Genomic DNA, 15,930 nt, shown 5'->3' on the forward strand with positions numbered 1-15,930 from the left:
GGGGCCGTGATTGGTCAGTTTGCGTTCTGGCGGGAAAGGTTCGAAGAATTTGCTGCTTCAAATAATAATCAGTCACGTGATGACAAGGCTGGTGTTTTCCCCTACGTTCGCGTTTGTTTATATTTAAATGAGAAGAATGGCGATAGCAGTTTTGTATCTAATGGCGGGAGGTAGTTTCACTACAAGGTGGTTCATGAAGGAGTCATACCCAATGACTGGTGTAGCAGTACCATAGTCAACTGCTACAAAGGTAAAGGTGATGGTCTAGATAGAAATAATTATAGAGGTATCAAATTGTTGGATCAGGTGATGAAAGTTATGGAGTGGGCCATGACTCAACTAATAAGGGAGAGAGTTAGTTTAGATGAGATGCAGTTTAGTTTTGTGCCAGAGAGAAGCACCACTGATGCTATATTTCTGGTAAGGCAGTTGCAAGAGAAATACATACCCAAAATAAACCTCTGTACTTGGATTCTGTTGACTTGGAGAAAGCCTTTGATAGCACAATATCCCTTATCTGGTGGTCAATGCAGAAACTAGGGATAAATGAGTTGTTGGTGAGAGCTGTACAAGTCATGTACAGGGACACTACCAGTAAGGTGAAGGTTGGTGATGGGTTCAGCAAAGAATTCTGGGTAGAAGTAGGGGTTCACCAAGGGTTGGTCCTCAGCACCCTCTTGTTCATCATAGTCCTCCAGGCAATAACAGAGGAATTTGAGACAGGCTGCTCCTGGGAGCTCCTCTATGTTGATAACCTTGTTTTTATAGCTGAATCACTATCAGAACTAGAGAAGAAGTTCCCGGTATGGAAGCAAGGTCTAGAATCAAAGAGCCTTAGAGTTAACCTAGCAAAACCCAAATTTTTAGTAAGTAGGAAGGCAGACAGATCGCAAATCCCTTCAAGTAGATGGCCCTATTTGATCTGTAGAAAAGACATAGGTAGAAACTCCATAAGACGTACCCAGTGTAAGCTTGGGACACAGAAGAGGTGCCTCAATATCAGAGGAAGGTTAACAGGGAAAATAGCTTTTGTGTGTGGAAGATGCACAGGTACAATAAACACCAAAAGTGTACAGAAAATAGACTTCATCAACAGCCAGGGGTTTAAGCGAGAGATACTAGATAGCTTCTATTATCTAGGTGACCAAGTTAGTAGCAGAGGTGGATGCTCCAAAAGTGTAGCTGTGAGAATAAGATTAGATAGAAGTTCAGAGAGCTCCTGCTTCTACTGGCAACAAAGGGCCTCTCTCTCAGTATGAAAGACAGATTGTATGATGCCTGTGTGTGAACAGCTATGCTACATGGCAGTGAAATATGGGCTGTGACAGCTGAGGACATGCATAGAAATGAAGCCAGTATGCCTTGCTGGATGTGCAATATCAGTGTGCATGTTCAACAGAGTGTAATCTTCTTGAGAGAAAAGTTGGGCATCACTGGCATCAGATGTGGTGTGCAAGAGAGATGACTGCTGGTATGGTCATGCAATGCATATGGACAAGGACAGCTGTGTAAAGAAGCACCAATCTCTAACTGTGGAGGGAATATGAGATAGAGGTAGACTATGGAAGACATGGGATGAGGTGTGAAGCATGATCTTTGAACTTTGAGCCTCACAGAGGCAATGACTAGTGACCGAGACCTTTGGCGATCTGCTGTGCTTGAGAAGACCCATTAAGCCAAGTGAAATAGTAGTCATGGCTGATGCTGGCATCACATAACTGGCACCCATGTCAGTGGCATGTAAAAAGCACCTTTCAAGCGTTGGGCCTCATGGAGGCAAAGTGGCTGAGCGCCTTTCGAGTTTTGGGCCTCATGGAGGCATTGACTGAGACCTTTGGCAGTATATTGTGCTTGCAAAGAAGACCCCCTCAAACCAAGTAAAATTGCAGTCATGGCAGATACCAGTGTCACGCAAATGGCATCCATGTCAGTGGCACATAAAAGCATCCATTACACCCTTGGAGTGGTTGGTGTTAGGAAGGGCATCCAGCCATAGAAACCATTTCAAATGAGACTGGAGTCTGGTGCAGCCTTCAAGTGTGCCAGCCTGCCAGCATGGACAATGGGCGCTAAATGATGATGATGATGATGATGATGATGATGATGATTTCGCCATCATCATCATCATCGTTTAATGTCCATATTAGCATGGGTTGTGCGGTTTAACCAGAACTGGTAAGCTGGAGAGCTGCACCAGGCTCCAGTCTGATTTGGCATGGTTTCTACTGTTGGATGCCTTTCCTAACACCAACCACTTTACATAGTGTACTGGGTGCTTTTACATGGCACTGGCATGGGTTGCTTTTTATGTGGCACCAGCACAAGACTGTTGAAGGTCAATCTTTTTCACCAAGGGCAGTGAGCTTAACCTGCTGTGGAGTATAGGTCTTCTTGAGTACAACAAGGCATCAGACATCTCGGTGCGTTGTCATCTTGTTTGAAAGGTTCAGCATCCTGATGATGCCGTTCAGTACTTTGTCCTATGTATTCCTGAGTCTCCTGCTTCCATGTGTTCCATCCCATCTCTGCCATGACACATTCAGTGAATGGGTGGCAGTGTTAGAGAGAGAGAGAGAAAGAGAGAGAGAGAGAGAAGGGAGGGGGAGAGAGAGAGAGCGAAGGGAGGGAGGGGAGAGAGAGAGAGAGAGAGAGAGAGAGAGAGAGAGAGTATATGTATATTGTTTGTGTGAAGCTATAGGCAAAGCTGCACATTTCAGACATTGAAAAAACCAAAACAAAACAAAAAAAACTTGCTGGTTTCAAATATGCCAAGTCTCACTGATCCTACTTTACAAACATTCGAGAATGTTGTGTCACAGCATGAGCAAGCAGAATTAATGGTGAATAGATAGCAACCATAACATGTGAAGAGGAAACAAAAATAGAAAAAGATCATGAGGAAGTATTTGAAAACTTCTAATATCACTTAAGAAAGGTGTGAATATCACAATCACTATTTACTCTATATTAGCTTTTGAAGTACTGCTAGCAGTAGGCATGCAGTACTTGCCAGTATGGGGTGTATTACCAGTAGAGATAGTTTGTGTAAAGTATCCTCCTCCTCCTCATCATCATCATCACCACCACCACCACCACCACCACCATTAACATCATAATCATCATTAACATTTGACATCCTTTTTCCATTCTGGCACAGGCAACACAGCTTAACAGAAACTTTTATAAGGTCAGGGGTTGCATCATGGTCTGTTTTGGCTTGGTTTCTACGGCTGGATGCCCTTCTTAAAGCCAACCATTTTACAGACTGTTCTGGTTGCTTTTTATGTGTCACCATTGTCAGTGCTTTTAACGTGGCATCAGCACCAATGCTTCTTATGTGACACCAGCATCTGCACAAAGCTTTTTACATGGCACTTTGGTTTTAGGATCTCAATTTTGTTGTGATAGGTGGGTCTTCTCGAGTACAGCAATGTGCCACATATCTCAGTCCTGTGTCATCTCCTTTGCAAGGTTCAGCATTTTGAGATTTGCTTTCAATACTTCATCCCATGTCTTCCTGGGTCTCCCTCTTCCACAACCTCTCTCCACTTTAAGTGATCAGCACTTTATGCAACTGTTCTCATCCATTTGCATCACACGACCAAATCAGCATGGTTTCCTCTCTTACACATTGTATATGACTGTATATAAGTCCTGTTATGCCCAAATTCTTTCTCAATACATTAATGCTCTGTCACACATGCACACTGACATCGCACATCTAGTAGAACATACTAGCTTTGTTCCGCTCCAGCTTTTGCATGTCCTCCACATTCAGGGTTCACATCTCACTACCATGCAACATTGTAGTTTGTACACATGCATCGTACAATCTTCCCTTCTCTCAGTAGGATAATTTAAGATTGATCTAGCCACATGAACTATGAGGAACTAAAAGGCTTGAAAGAAACTAAGGAATGAGAAAGTAGTGTGGAAATGTGAAATAAAAGATGTTAACTAACTACAACCAAGTGATTGGGGCTAACAAATGAGTACTTTTGTTTTTTTGATATCTGTCTGTAGAATATGTCATTGGATTCATAAAAGTCTTGTGAAGCTCTTGTGAGGAATCATTTCAATCTTTCAAGACTTTATTCTTTTTGTGAATAGAAAGAGTGGTATATCCTTGGGTGATATATTTGGAAGAGGCTAGATTACAAATTTTGTGTGCATTCCCAAAGGAAATTCTTTCTGCTTTAAGTTTTGATTGTCCCAGAAGCATATGTGAAATACATTTGATACCATTTATTAGTCAATATAGAATAAACCAACTGATGTAAACTTCCTGAGAATGTAAGTGGACACTTTGTGTATTATAAGAAGTTTTATAATGGTATTGGAGTGTTATGGCTGTGTGGATATTTTGAAAATACCTCAGAGAGTGACAACCATGCCTTGCATAGTTAGCAGTTGCCCTTTCGCAAGGTATAGCACCTATTCAGCCACCCTTCTAGGGATATGATGAAGTCATGGAACTGCAGTAAGGTGGATTGTGAAGAAGTAGTGGAAGTGCTCAACTGCGCCAATGGTGCTTCTTACATTTATGCTGAGCAGAGGAATCCTAGATCAATGATCAGGATCATCAAGCTCACACATACACACATTAGTGTGTGTTTGTGTATATTCATTTCTTATTTTGTCTCAAAGACAGCAATTGTGAGGTGTGGAATAGTTAATTACATTGACCCCAGTGATCAACTGGTGATTATTTTATTGACTCTGAAAGGATGAAAGGCAAAGTCAACTTCAACAGAATTTGAACTCAATGATTCAGCCATCTTATCTTATTTATGTATATATATGTATATATATATATATATATATATATATATATATATATATGTGTGTGTGTATCATCATCATCATCGTTTAATGTCCACTTTCCATGCTAGTATGGGTTGGATGATTTGACTGAGGACTGGTGAACCGGATGGTTGCACCAGGCTCCAATCTGATCTGGCAGAGTTTCTACAGCTGGATGACCTTCCTAATGCCAACCACTCCGAGAGTGTAGAGAAATTTTCATCAAGGTGATTCAAACTAATAGGTATGCACTTTGAGCACTCAAATTGGTATGTTGCTAAAATTCTGGTTTGAACTGCAGTTGAGTCAGTGTGTGTGTGTGGAGAGCATTGCAGTTCACTTGAAACATTGTAGTACAGGAGTAGAATAATAAATGAATTAAGAAATGAGTAAAGTTTCTAACAATGTAGAAAGTTTTAAAAACCTTTATACTTCAGGTGCAAAGGCCTATCTTTAGAAAGATACAGTCAAAGAAAGGTGTGTGTACATGAATGCTACCATTTTGGATATCCAAAATGGCAGGATCTATGTAGACACACCTTTCTTTGAATGTGACCTTTGCATCTGAAATATAAAGTCTTTTTTAAACTTTCTGCATTGTTAGAAGCTTTCCTTATTTCTCATTTTATATATATACAAAGTGCAATGGCTAAATTGTTACCATTTTATATTTTTGATTTTGCACATGCACATTGTTTGTTTTTGATTTTGTTGACTACACAGTATAGTAAGGTCAGCTGGGCACTGTTTGTGAGAAAAACAGCACCATGACACAATTCACTCTGCCAGAAATTTGGAAAGAACTTGCTGTACTGCTTGGCATTTGTGCCGAAAGCTCCAATACAAACATTTCAGAGTGTTTGGGTGTAGAGGATTTGAAAAGAGTTGGCTTAGTCTAATGGTGATTACAAAGGTATGGCAGCTTGGAAAACTCTGAATGTTCTGATAAGAAAAGAGCTCCTGAATTTATTGGTGAGATTCAGACCATGATTGACAATGAACCCTCCAAGTCAATCAGGTCCATCGCCAAGGACATGGGAGTGTCTGAGTGTCAGGCAGGTAGTGTGTGAAAACATTCGGTATTCCTCATACAAGATGAGAAAGGGCTAATTTTTATCTCAAACCATCAAGGACAAGAGGAAAGACTGCTCTATGAAGCTTTTGAACAAACTTAAGCATCCCCTCCAATCAAACATGCTTTGGTTTTTCTCAGACATGAAAAATTTCTGCCAAGATCAGAGGGTGAATGCACAGAACAACTGTTGGCTTGCTATGTCCCCAAAATATGTGCCGAGAAGGATAAAAATCAAACAACCAGTCAGCATCATGGTGTTTGGAGTGATCACTAGTGATGGTGATGTTATACCTCTATTCATCTTCCCACATGGCCTCAGACTCAACACGGAAGCCTACATCAAGTGCTTGGAGGAAGTAGTGCTGCCCTGAGTCAAAAGGATGGCTGCTGGAAGACCCTATGTCTGACAACAGGACTCTGCACCATGCCACACAAGCAGGAGAACCCAGTCATGGCTGTCAGACAATTTCTACAACCACATCAACCCTAACATCTGGCCACCTAACTCCCCAGACTGAAACCCCCTTGATTATTATGTGTGGGTCGCAGTTCAGCGAGAGACCAACAGAATTCCTTGTAACACCAAAGATGAACTGAAGGCAAGGATTATAGCAGCATTCACCAACAGGAAACCGTCCAGAAGAGTTGCAGAAGATTCCAAAGTCATCTGGAGGTTGAAGCCAATGACGATTTTACAGAATAAATTTACTCTTTAGTATTTCAATATTTTTTAATGTAATTTTGGTTAATATATCTGTTAAAATGAGATGTCAGTGTTATTTTCATTTTTGTATGATTTAGATGACAGTTTATTCACTGCACCCTGTATATATAGGTTCTTACATAGTTACCTGTCTACCAAATTCAGCTTACAAACCCAACCTGGGTTTACAGAAGGAAACAAATACTTTTCCAAAGTGCCTCTGCAGTGAAATGGTTTGTGCAGTCAATTCAATGTGAAGCATACTCAACTACACAGGTATGCTCGCATTTCTAAAAGTATTAACTTAAGTTTCATCTTGAAACACAGCATCATATACCCATCTTGCTCTTTCTCAAACTACTAAAGTTTTGATTTGAAAAATCCAATAGAAAGATTTTGTCAATCACTTGAACAATAAGTTAAAAGCTAAATGTCACAAATGTTTTATTTCTCTATGGAAAGATATTACACATATTTCCAAAGCTACCTAGTCTATTGTATAACTTCTATAAAAATAGATAACTTAGATTACATGTCAACAAGTAACAATGAAAGATTTAACCTTTAAGCTTCCACTTTTGTTGTCTGATACATGCATTTTTAGTGTTTGTTCACTGATATAAAAATAAAGGTTAAATATTTATATCTATTTTCTTGATGCTACAGAAATTCTCATTCACTGGTAGGCTATTTAATTTAAAACAGGTCATGCATGTTAAGATAAACACCAAATGAAGATGGTGAAATAGATATATTAGTTCTCAGAAACAAAAGTATAAACACTTGGATTTAATTAATTTCTTTATTTACAAACAAATAATTTGCATATTTAGTCTAAATGTGTTCCAACAATGTGTGTCACTGGAGAACAGCTTCTTCCTTTTATGTCAACTATTAGTAAATGAAATTATTATACAGGAGTTCAAGGAGTGGCAGTGTTAAGTAATAAATACTTTTTTATTTTGTTTCCAATGTGAGTGAGGCCAGGAAGTAGAGTTCAGTTTTATTGTCCAATCCAAATAATCAGTAGGTCTGATCACTCATTGAGAAAAATCAAGTTGCTGATGTGATCATTGGGTAATAGATGAATCGAATGAAATATAAAACAAGATAATAATTTTCTGGACTGTTTGCTATATCTTCAGAATGTATAATAACAATATTTATATTTACACTATGTTTCAGTCTCTACTGTCATCTGTTGTCTTATTTCTGGATGTTGGCGTTAGGAAGGGCATCCAGCTGTAGAAACTCTGCCAAATTAGATTGGAGCCTGGTGTAGCCATCCGGTTGCACCAGTCCTCAGTCAAATCGTCCAACCCATGCTAGCATGGAAAGCAGACGTTAAACGATGATGATGATGATGATATATATATATGGCCTTAGAGTAGATTCCAGCTGGGAACCTTATTTCAAACTAAGAAAATTAATGGAGGAAGGGAATCTGTCACTCCAGAGTTTGATGTTTTTAAAATAAAACTTCAAAATGGAAGTATTTAAATAAATGATCTTCAAGAAATAGAAGATATCTATAAGGGAAATAATTTAGGGAGGTTTTAAAGAACATGTTTTATAAATGAGACATGAATAGCATGCAAATAACTGTTACTCTTTCTCTATTTTCACATAGTCAAGTGAACAGGTACAACGGATAGTTGAGATACTACTACTACTACTACTACCACACAACGATGACTAGCACTGTCTTACCAGCATTAAAGGACCCCTGGCAAATCAATGTACTGGGTTCTATAATATTTATTCATAAACAGGAAACCAGAGAACATAGATCAGAATTGGGCCCTAAGTCCCATGAGACCCCAGGGCAACTGCTCAGTGTGCTCATGCCTTAAGATGGCATTGACTACTACTATGACTATTATTATTGATGCTTTGATCCAAAATCTCTCTCAAAGCATACAATACCAGTTTTAGAAAGTAAAGACACATTAGCTAATGTGGTTCAAGGTACATCCTTTGCTGGGCATCTCTAGAGGAATACACTGTTACAAGAATTTAGGATAATTCTCTGGTCTATGAATAACGTCATCCCTTCCTGTACTTCGTCTTAACCTTTCTGATACCTGTGTGTCCAAGACCACCCCTGGATCTGACACTTACTTCAAAGTTTTAAAATGATCTATATTAAAACCAACCTTCAAAATTTCACGTTAATTTATGTTCAGAACTTCAGCTCAGTAATGAGTTATTTTTTTACTAAATTTTCCATTATTTTCAAAATTAATTGTAATCAAGCTAATGTCTTTTAAAAGAAATATGGTAACAAAAGTGTTAAAATGGTAAAACAACAGTAGATAATATTAAATCACAAGACAAAAAAAAAAAGACTGGATGGCTCCTATCATGTCTATTCAATCAGGGTTGACCTGGGCCTAACCACCACCGTTATCAACAATATTCTGCTAATTTAAAGATAGCATACTTTAAAGATTTGGTTTGTATTACTAGTAGGTTTAGCAACAGCAGAGAAGCTCTTCTCTTCAGCAACAACAGTATCGGACTGCTTACAGTAGTGACTGTTTATCATTTAAGAGTTTTGGGTTAACAAGAATTGAGAGTAACTTATGATAAAATATGAACTGTAAACTTTTCAGGTCAATTGTCTGACAGTTTATTTTTGCAATTTTCTATTCATATTCCGGTACTAGCATGATGGAGCAATTACCTGTTTACATCTGGACACCCTTCTCACTGTTAATCACTCAATTGCAATTTTTTTTTTTGTTCATTCAGACAAACTGTGCCAATCAAGAGATTTAAAGTACAGAAGAGACAGATATAGGTGTCTTGCTGTAGAGTAGATACATGGATAATACACACACACACACACACACATACACATATATATATATATATGTATATATATATATATATATATATATATAGCTACACATATACAATGTGTTTATGTCAGTTTCCGTCTACTATCTCAACACACAAGGCTTTGGTTAACCTGGTGCTATAATAGAAGACATTTTCTCAAGATGCTACACAGTCGGACTGAACCTGGAACCACATGGATGCAAAGTGAACTTCTTATCCATCCAGCCACGCACACACACACACGTATACGTTTTTATCGTTTTAATTAGGTTACAAAAGTGGTTCAGAATCCCAAAAGTATCATCATAGCACCTATCACTTTGGTAAGTAGTATGAATGAAATTCCTGGCCCTTGAGTCACTTTTTTAACCTTTTTACTGATTAAAAAATAATGTATAGTCGTGCTTTGAGTTCTATTTCTTGTATGTTCAACCAAGGAAATGACAATGGACCATGAGATGGTGCAATTTGCTGTACTTGATAAGACATGTCAAGCTAAGTAAAATTGCTATCTTCCATACATACAGGCTTATCCTTTAGGTGCTGTGGTGCTGCATTAACACATCCAAGCTGGTGCTACATAAATGCACCCGTGACAGTGGAATGTAAAAAGCACCCAGCACACTTTGTTAAGTGGTTTGCGTTAGAAAGGACATCCAGCTGTAGAAACCATGCCATAACAGACAGTTGGAGTCTGGACAGCTCCCTGCTAGCCATCTCAATATCAAACTGTTCAACCCATGGCAACACGGAAAGAAGACACTAAAAGATGACGGTGATGATGATGATAGACATATGTACATGCAAGAAAAATTACATTGCCCACTATAGGGTATGAATGTATTTAATAATCTGATATGAAAATACATATTTAGCATTGCTCTAAATAACTCAAAAACTATTCAAGGATAACATTTTTGCCACACACACACACAAACAAGCCATGCACATGACATCAATGTATAACAATGTATGACAAAGTATGGCACAGTTCATCAGGTCAAATTATCAAAAGCAACTGTTCAAAATATCTGGATGAAAAAAAAAAAATCAGAAAAGGAGAATTACCTATCATGTGCTCCCTGCATAAGTTTTTGATCATGTACTAAAATAGGAAATCAATGTAATGTTCGTCACAGGACACTTTCAGAATAAGAAAGTGTACTAAAAACAACTTCTCCCTGCCTAATTTGCTAAGTACTAGTTGTGTTAGTGTTGTCAATATCTCAAAGAATTCAATATGAAAATATAATTTTTCATATTTTGTTGGTCTTGTTTAATGTTATTGCAACCAAGTTGCTGTTGGTTAAATTGGTCAAAAGTTGGACAGTTGATTTGAAACTAAAATAGGTACTTTGATATCTAAATTGCAGAAGAACTGTGTAATTAATTGGGGATTCATTAGTTTGCAGTTCAAGCTCTACTTTAGGAATGAAATAACATGAAGTAGCAGGCAGAAGAATATTCAGTGTGTATTACCTCATAGATCATGAACAAATAAGGAAGGCTTTACATTGTGACATGACACAATGTAGCTAGAAATAGAAGTCAAATCTCCCTCATATCACACATTGTCTTAAGAGAAAAAAATTGAATAATGTAAATGGAGAGGGTTATACTTAGAATGTTTTAATCAACTCAATCTAGAGCTAAATGAAGAGAATCTAAAACTGACAGGATCACCTGGAATTTAATATCCCTGTGATACTTTCAGCAACATAAACTTGTTGAATGCAACATTTTCCTCACAGAAGAGTATGAGATGATTTTTTGAAAATTTGTTTCTTTGAAATGTTAGAAAAGTGATAAAATGGTTAACTGGTGAAAGGACTTAAATTCATTTCAGATTCCTTTAAATTTTGTTCAACCAAAGCTGAAAACATTTCTCTACATCTTTAAGTTAGTAAGAAGTGAATGGGCTTTGTATCAACTGCTATCTCAACAACTATTCCATAGTTTGTGGATCTGTGCCAGTGACACACTGTGTCATTGGAAAAGCTGCAATCATATTAATTGAATGACAATTGAGTTCTTCCAATGTTAGTTTTCAGTTGATTAAAGCACTTCCATTTGTCCAGATTATATTTACACCAGGTGCAAGTTGTTGACTTGCTATAATTTGTATTTTTGTTGAGGATAAGTTGTTGAATTCCACAACCAGCTCTTACAAGTTATAATTACAAGTATATAATTACTGTAGATATTTCAATGTCAGATCACAGTACTAAATAATAAACTAAAACCAACTGTGGGAAATAAGTATGCCAAATTTTCTTTGAATATTACTTGTGATTATTGGCCAGTGCACATTCCAAAGACAGTTAACTCATTCAATAATACAAAATTTGGAATACAATGTTGATTATTGAATATCTAATAATAAACAGAAAGTTTTAAATCTTAGAAAAATTTCAATTGAAGGAGAAATGTTTATATACAGACTTTCTCACTTTCATATATATATAGTTGAAATTTGCAGAAAAACAAGATGAAGACAGGTGTATGAACAACAAGCAGGTGTATTAGCTTGATGCTTGGGAAAGTGAGATAGTCTTTTATGTTTTGAGCCTTTGCTCTTCAACAGAAAGGAATAAGAGAAAATAAAAAAAATGTGTGGATTTAGCAATCATGGCGACCGGTTCAGTTGGCATATATATATATATATATATATATATATATATATATATATATATATATATACACACGAGTTACGGGAGGAATAGGAAAAATCTAAGCTACATGTTTCATAGCGAGTGGAACCTCAGAAGTGGTAAAATCCAAGTGAGGTGTATACTGCTGGCTATTCTTCAGGCCAAAGATATCTTAATTAGATTAAAGGTTACATTGTCGCAAAGGAGATTCAATCAGAACGTGTGATTACTCATTCTGATTGAATCTTCTTTGCATCAGCATGTACCTCCTTGCAACAAGGTAACCATTAATCTAATCATGATTTCTTTGGCCTGAAGAGTAGCCAGTGGTATACACCTCACTTGGGTTTTACTTCTGAGGTTCCAATCGGTATGAAACATGTAGCCCGGATTTTTCCTTCTCCATTCCGTAACTTGTATTCTCTTTTGCACACTCGGCAACCCTGGTCGCCTACCGTGGAATATAAAAAAAATCTTTTTTTGCTCATCATTCTTCGAACAAGAAAAATAATCCACAACCTTGCTCAATAAACCACTATTGTTCCTGAAAGTTGTTATTTTATATTTACTATGGATTGCTCGAAACGAACTTACTTCCTACACATCGATCTCTAGATCTTACATTTATATATATATATATATATATATATATAAAACCCTATAAGTAGTGTTATGGTTAAAGAAAACAATCCCTCCTTTAAGTAGTATAAAAGCATTTTTATTCACTACATGTTTATATATTATTTTTACTGGTTACAATAATTTTTTTCCTTTAATGGTTTTTGTCTCATGGAGGTGCAGTGTCTCCTCCTCCAGACCAGTCAGTAGCTGTCTTTTGTACGGCCTTTAAAAGTTATGCAAGACAGGAGTGTTGACATTTCCTAGCATGTGAAAGAATTCAAAGAATTTAGTTGATTATACCAACTCCAGTACTTTAGTGCTTATTTTATTGAAAGTTAACTTTTTAATAAATAGAAATGATCATAATAAAACAGTACCTTAAGATATTTTGTTTAATACACGCTAATATACATATAAATTTTTATATTTTCTGTTGAGCAAATTTCACTCAAGGCTTTTATTGAACTGAGATTAAGGTAGGAAGGCATTCATCTAATATGATGGGCAATGTGATCAAACTAGGAACCACATGGTGGGGAAACAACCTTTCAGCTACATAACCACACCAACAGATATTTTAAAATATATATGAAATAAAAACACATCCCAGTTTTTAGAAGAGGTAAACTAGATTTCTATGTTACATAAGAAATAATAATCAGAAAATGCCAGATGGCCATAAGACACTGTCTCAAGAATTTCTGTCCAGCATATGCTGAATTGAGGAGTGGATATCAAATGATGATGAGGTAAGCTTTAGTGGTAATCCATCAATCTGGAAAGTTACTGATTATGTTAGAAAACAAAACAGAAGGAGTCTGCCACTCCAGACAGTGACAACACTGTCAATTTGGCAAGTGATTTATTAGCTGAAACAGTTCCAAGTTCAATTTTTCTGGTAGTGGAAAACCAATTATGATAATCTAGTGTTTTATCCAGAGAGTGATGCTGTGAAACATGAGGATAAGCACCAGGATATAGAAATTCAGAAAAACAATTTAGTGGTTTAATTTGGAGGAAGGGGATGACCAAAGCTTTTGCAGACCATCAATATGGTTGATGTTCTAGAATTACAAGAAAAACATGGGTAGGGAGGGAATTCCAGAAAGATGTTCTTGGTAGGAAAGGTTGGCATGAAAATACAGCTTTTCACACTTTGTTGGACATGTGTAATGTTATTGTGACAAGATTGCAATTGGTCAAGAGTTGGACAACTGGGCTGAAGAGCTGATGGATTAAACAACGTAACATGGTCAAGACAGATTTTTCTTTGGCCTTGTTCACTTAATACTAAATAGGTACCATGATATGTAAATTGCAGAAGAACTGTGTAAGCTAATTGATGATTCATTAACTTCCAGTTCAAGCCCTACCTCAGGCCTGAAGTAGCATTCAGGAAAAATATTCCCTGGGAGGATGGACACAATGTGGGTGATAAAAATTGTAAAGGTAATTAAAGGATGTGGACATGGATAGAAATGGCATGAAACAAACCAGTTCAAGGAAAAGAGGTTCATATAGCATCACCAGAAAATGCAGAGTAAAGAAACATCATGTTTGTGAGTTAGAAGTTGGTATGTGTTGGTGAATAGCTTCAAACCAATCAGCTGGATGGCCTTTTTGTAAAAGCAGTCCAGGATGTTCGAATGTATAGCAGCAACACATGTTAGTTGAGGGAGTAGTGTTCCACTATGGATCTTATATCAGTTTTGAAGTTAGTGAAAGTTGGAAGATGAAGTATTTTATAGCCTTAAAGAGAAAAACCAGATCTTAGGATGCAGCTTTTGCTGTTAGAGGATGTGAGATTTGCATGTTGTTGACTGTAGGGAAACTAAATGAGTAAGATCAACATTGCCTTTGTTTGTTAAATTTCTCAAGTAGTTATCTACACCTCTCTAACATTTTTCAAAGTACAGCTAAAAATACAATCTTACAAAAAAACACAAACAATAATAAATGGAGAAAAGAGCAGCAAAATATTAAAATTTGTAGAAATATTTATTATAACAGAATAAGACAGCTGAAAAAAAAATTAAATAAAAAAACACTTCTCATACTGGGACAATGAATACTTCAGAGCAGGAGATGGGGAAGAGGATATGGCAGATTAATTTATAATATCAATTTAAAGATAAAAAATATGTTTTGTTCATTGTTAATTAGTGACATCAAGAATATTTATCAAAATTTATCAGGGATAGTTGTACAGAATATAATTATTTTCTTTGTTATTTAGATATTTTTTCTTCTTTCTAGTTTCAGATTCTTTTATGTTTCTCATTAAGAGGCCACACACACACACACACACACACACACATACACTTCAATCTCGTATCCTTCCATTATTTTTCTGATTTGAGGTTTCAAGAGAAAATTACTTTTTAAAAAAATGAAGTTAATTAATCTAATAAATTATATATACTAAAATGTAAACCTTATTTGGAGAGAGAGAGAGAGAGAGAGAGAGAGAGAGAGAGAGAGAGAGAGAGAGAGAAAGAGAGAGAGGTGAGCAACAACTTTTTAAACAAATAAATAATTGAAGATGAAAAAAAACAACATTGTAAGATTTAGCAAAATTTCATGAATTATATTTCAAAACAAAACAGGAAATACTTAGGAGAACAAAAGTCTTTGGTAGAAATAACTGATAATTGCTTTTGAATTAAGATTAAAATGTGAAAGGAAACAGAGTTCTTCCTAATCATAATGCATGGAAGATAGAATGAGCAATTAATGGTAGGAGCAGAAAAGAAACAACAAAGTTTTCATTAGGAAAAGTGACGTGTGTGAAAATTTTCTAAGCACCGTTTGACAGTTAAACAACAGTGCATGTAGAATGCATTTTAAAATATAAATTAACAACACCTTATGAGAAGTATGCAAGGCATACTTCTCATACACACACACACACACACACACAAAACGTGTGTGTGCGTGTATAAATTAATATCGACAGCTGCGTGCAATGCTTTACCAAAAAGGAAAACTATAGTTGTCACTAAATATGACTAGGGTGTTAGAACACCTACATTGCTAGAAATAAGAGCTAAAAAGGTCTAATGCTGAAAATAAGCACATAATTGTATATGTCTCCACTGATGTGGCTACGGAATTGGCTGAAACTGGCTGATCAGAACAGGGAATTCTTGACTGGTGTTTTCAGGCAATTACAGTCAGTACATATGTAAACAATTATGTGGTTTAGCTACAGCATTAGAGTTTTTTTAGCTTTT

The sequence above is a fragment of the Octopus bimaculoides genome, chromosome 3, assembly GCF_001194135.2.
Source record: "Octopus bimaculoides isolate UCB-OBI-ISO-001 chromosome 3, ASM119413v2, whole genome shotgun sequence".
Lineage (NCBI taxonomy): Eukaryota > Metazoa > Mollusca > Cephalopoda > Octopoda > Octopodidae > Octopus > Octopus bimaculoides.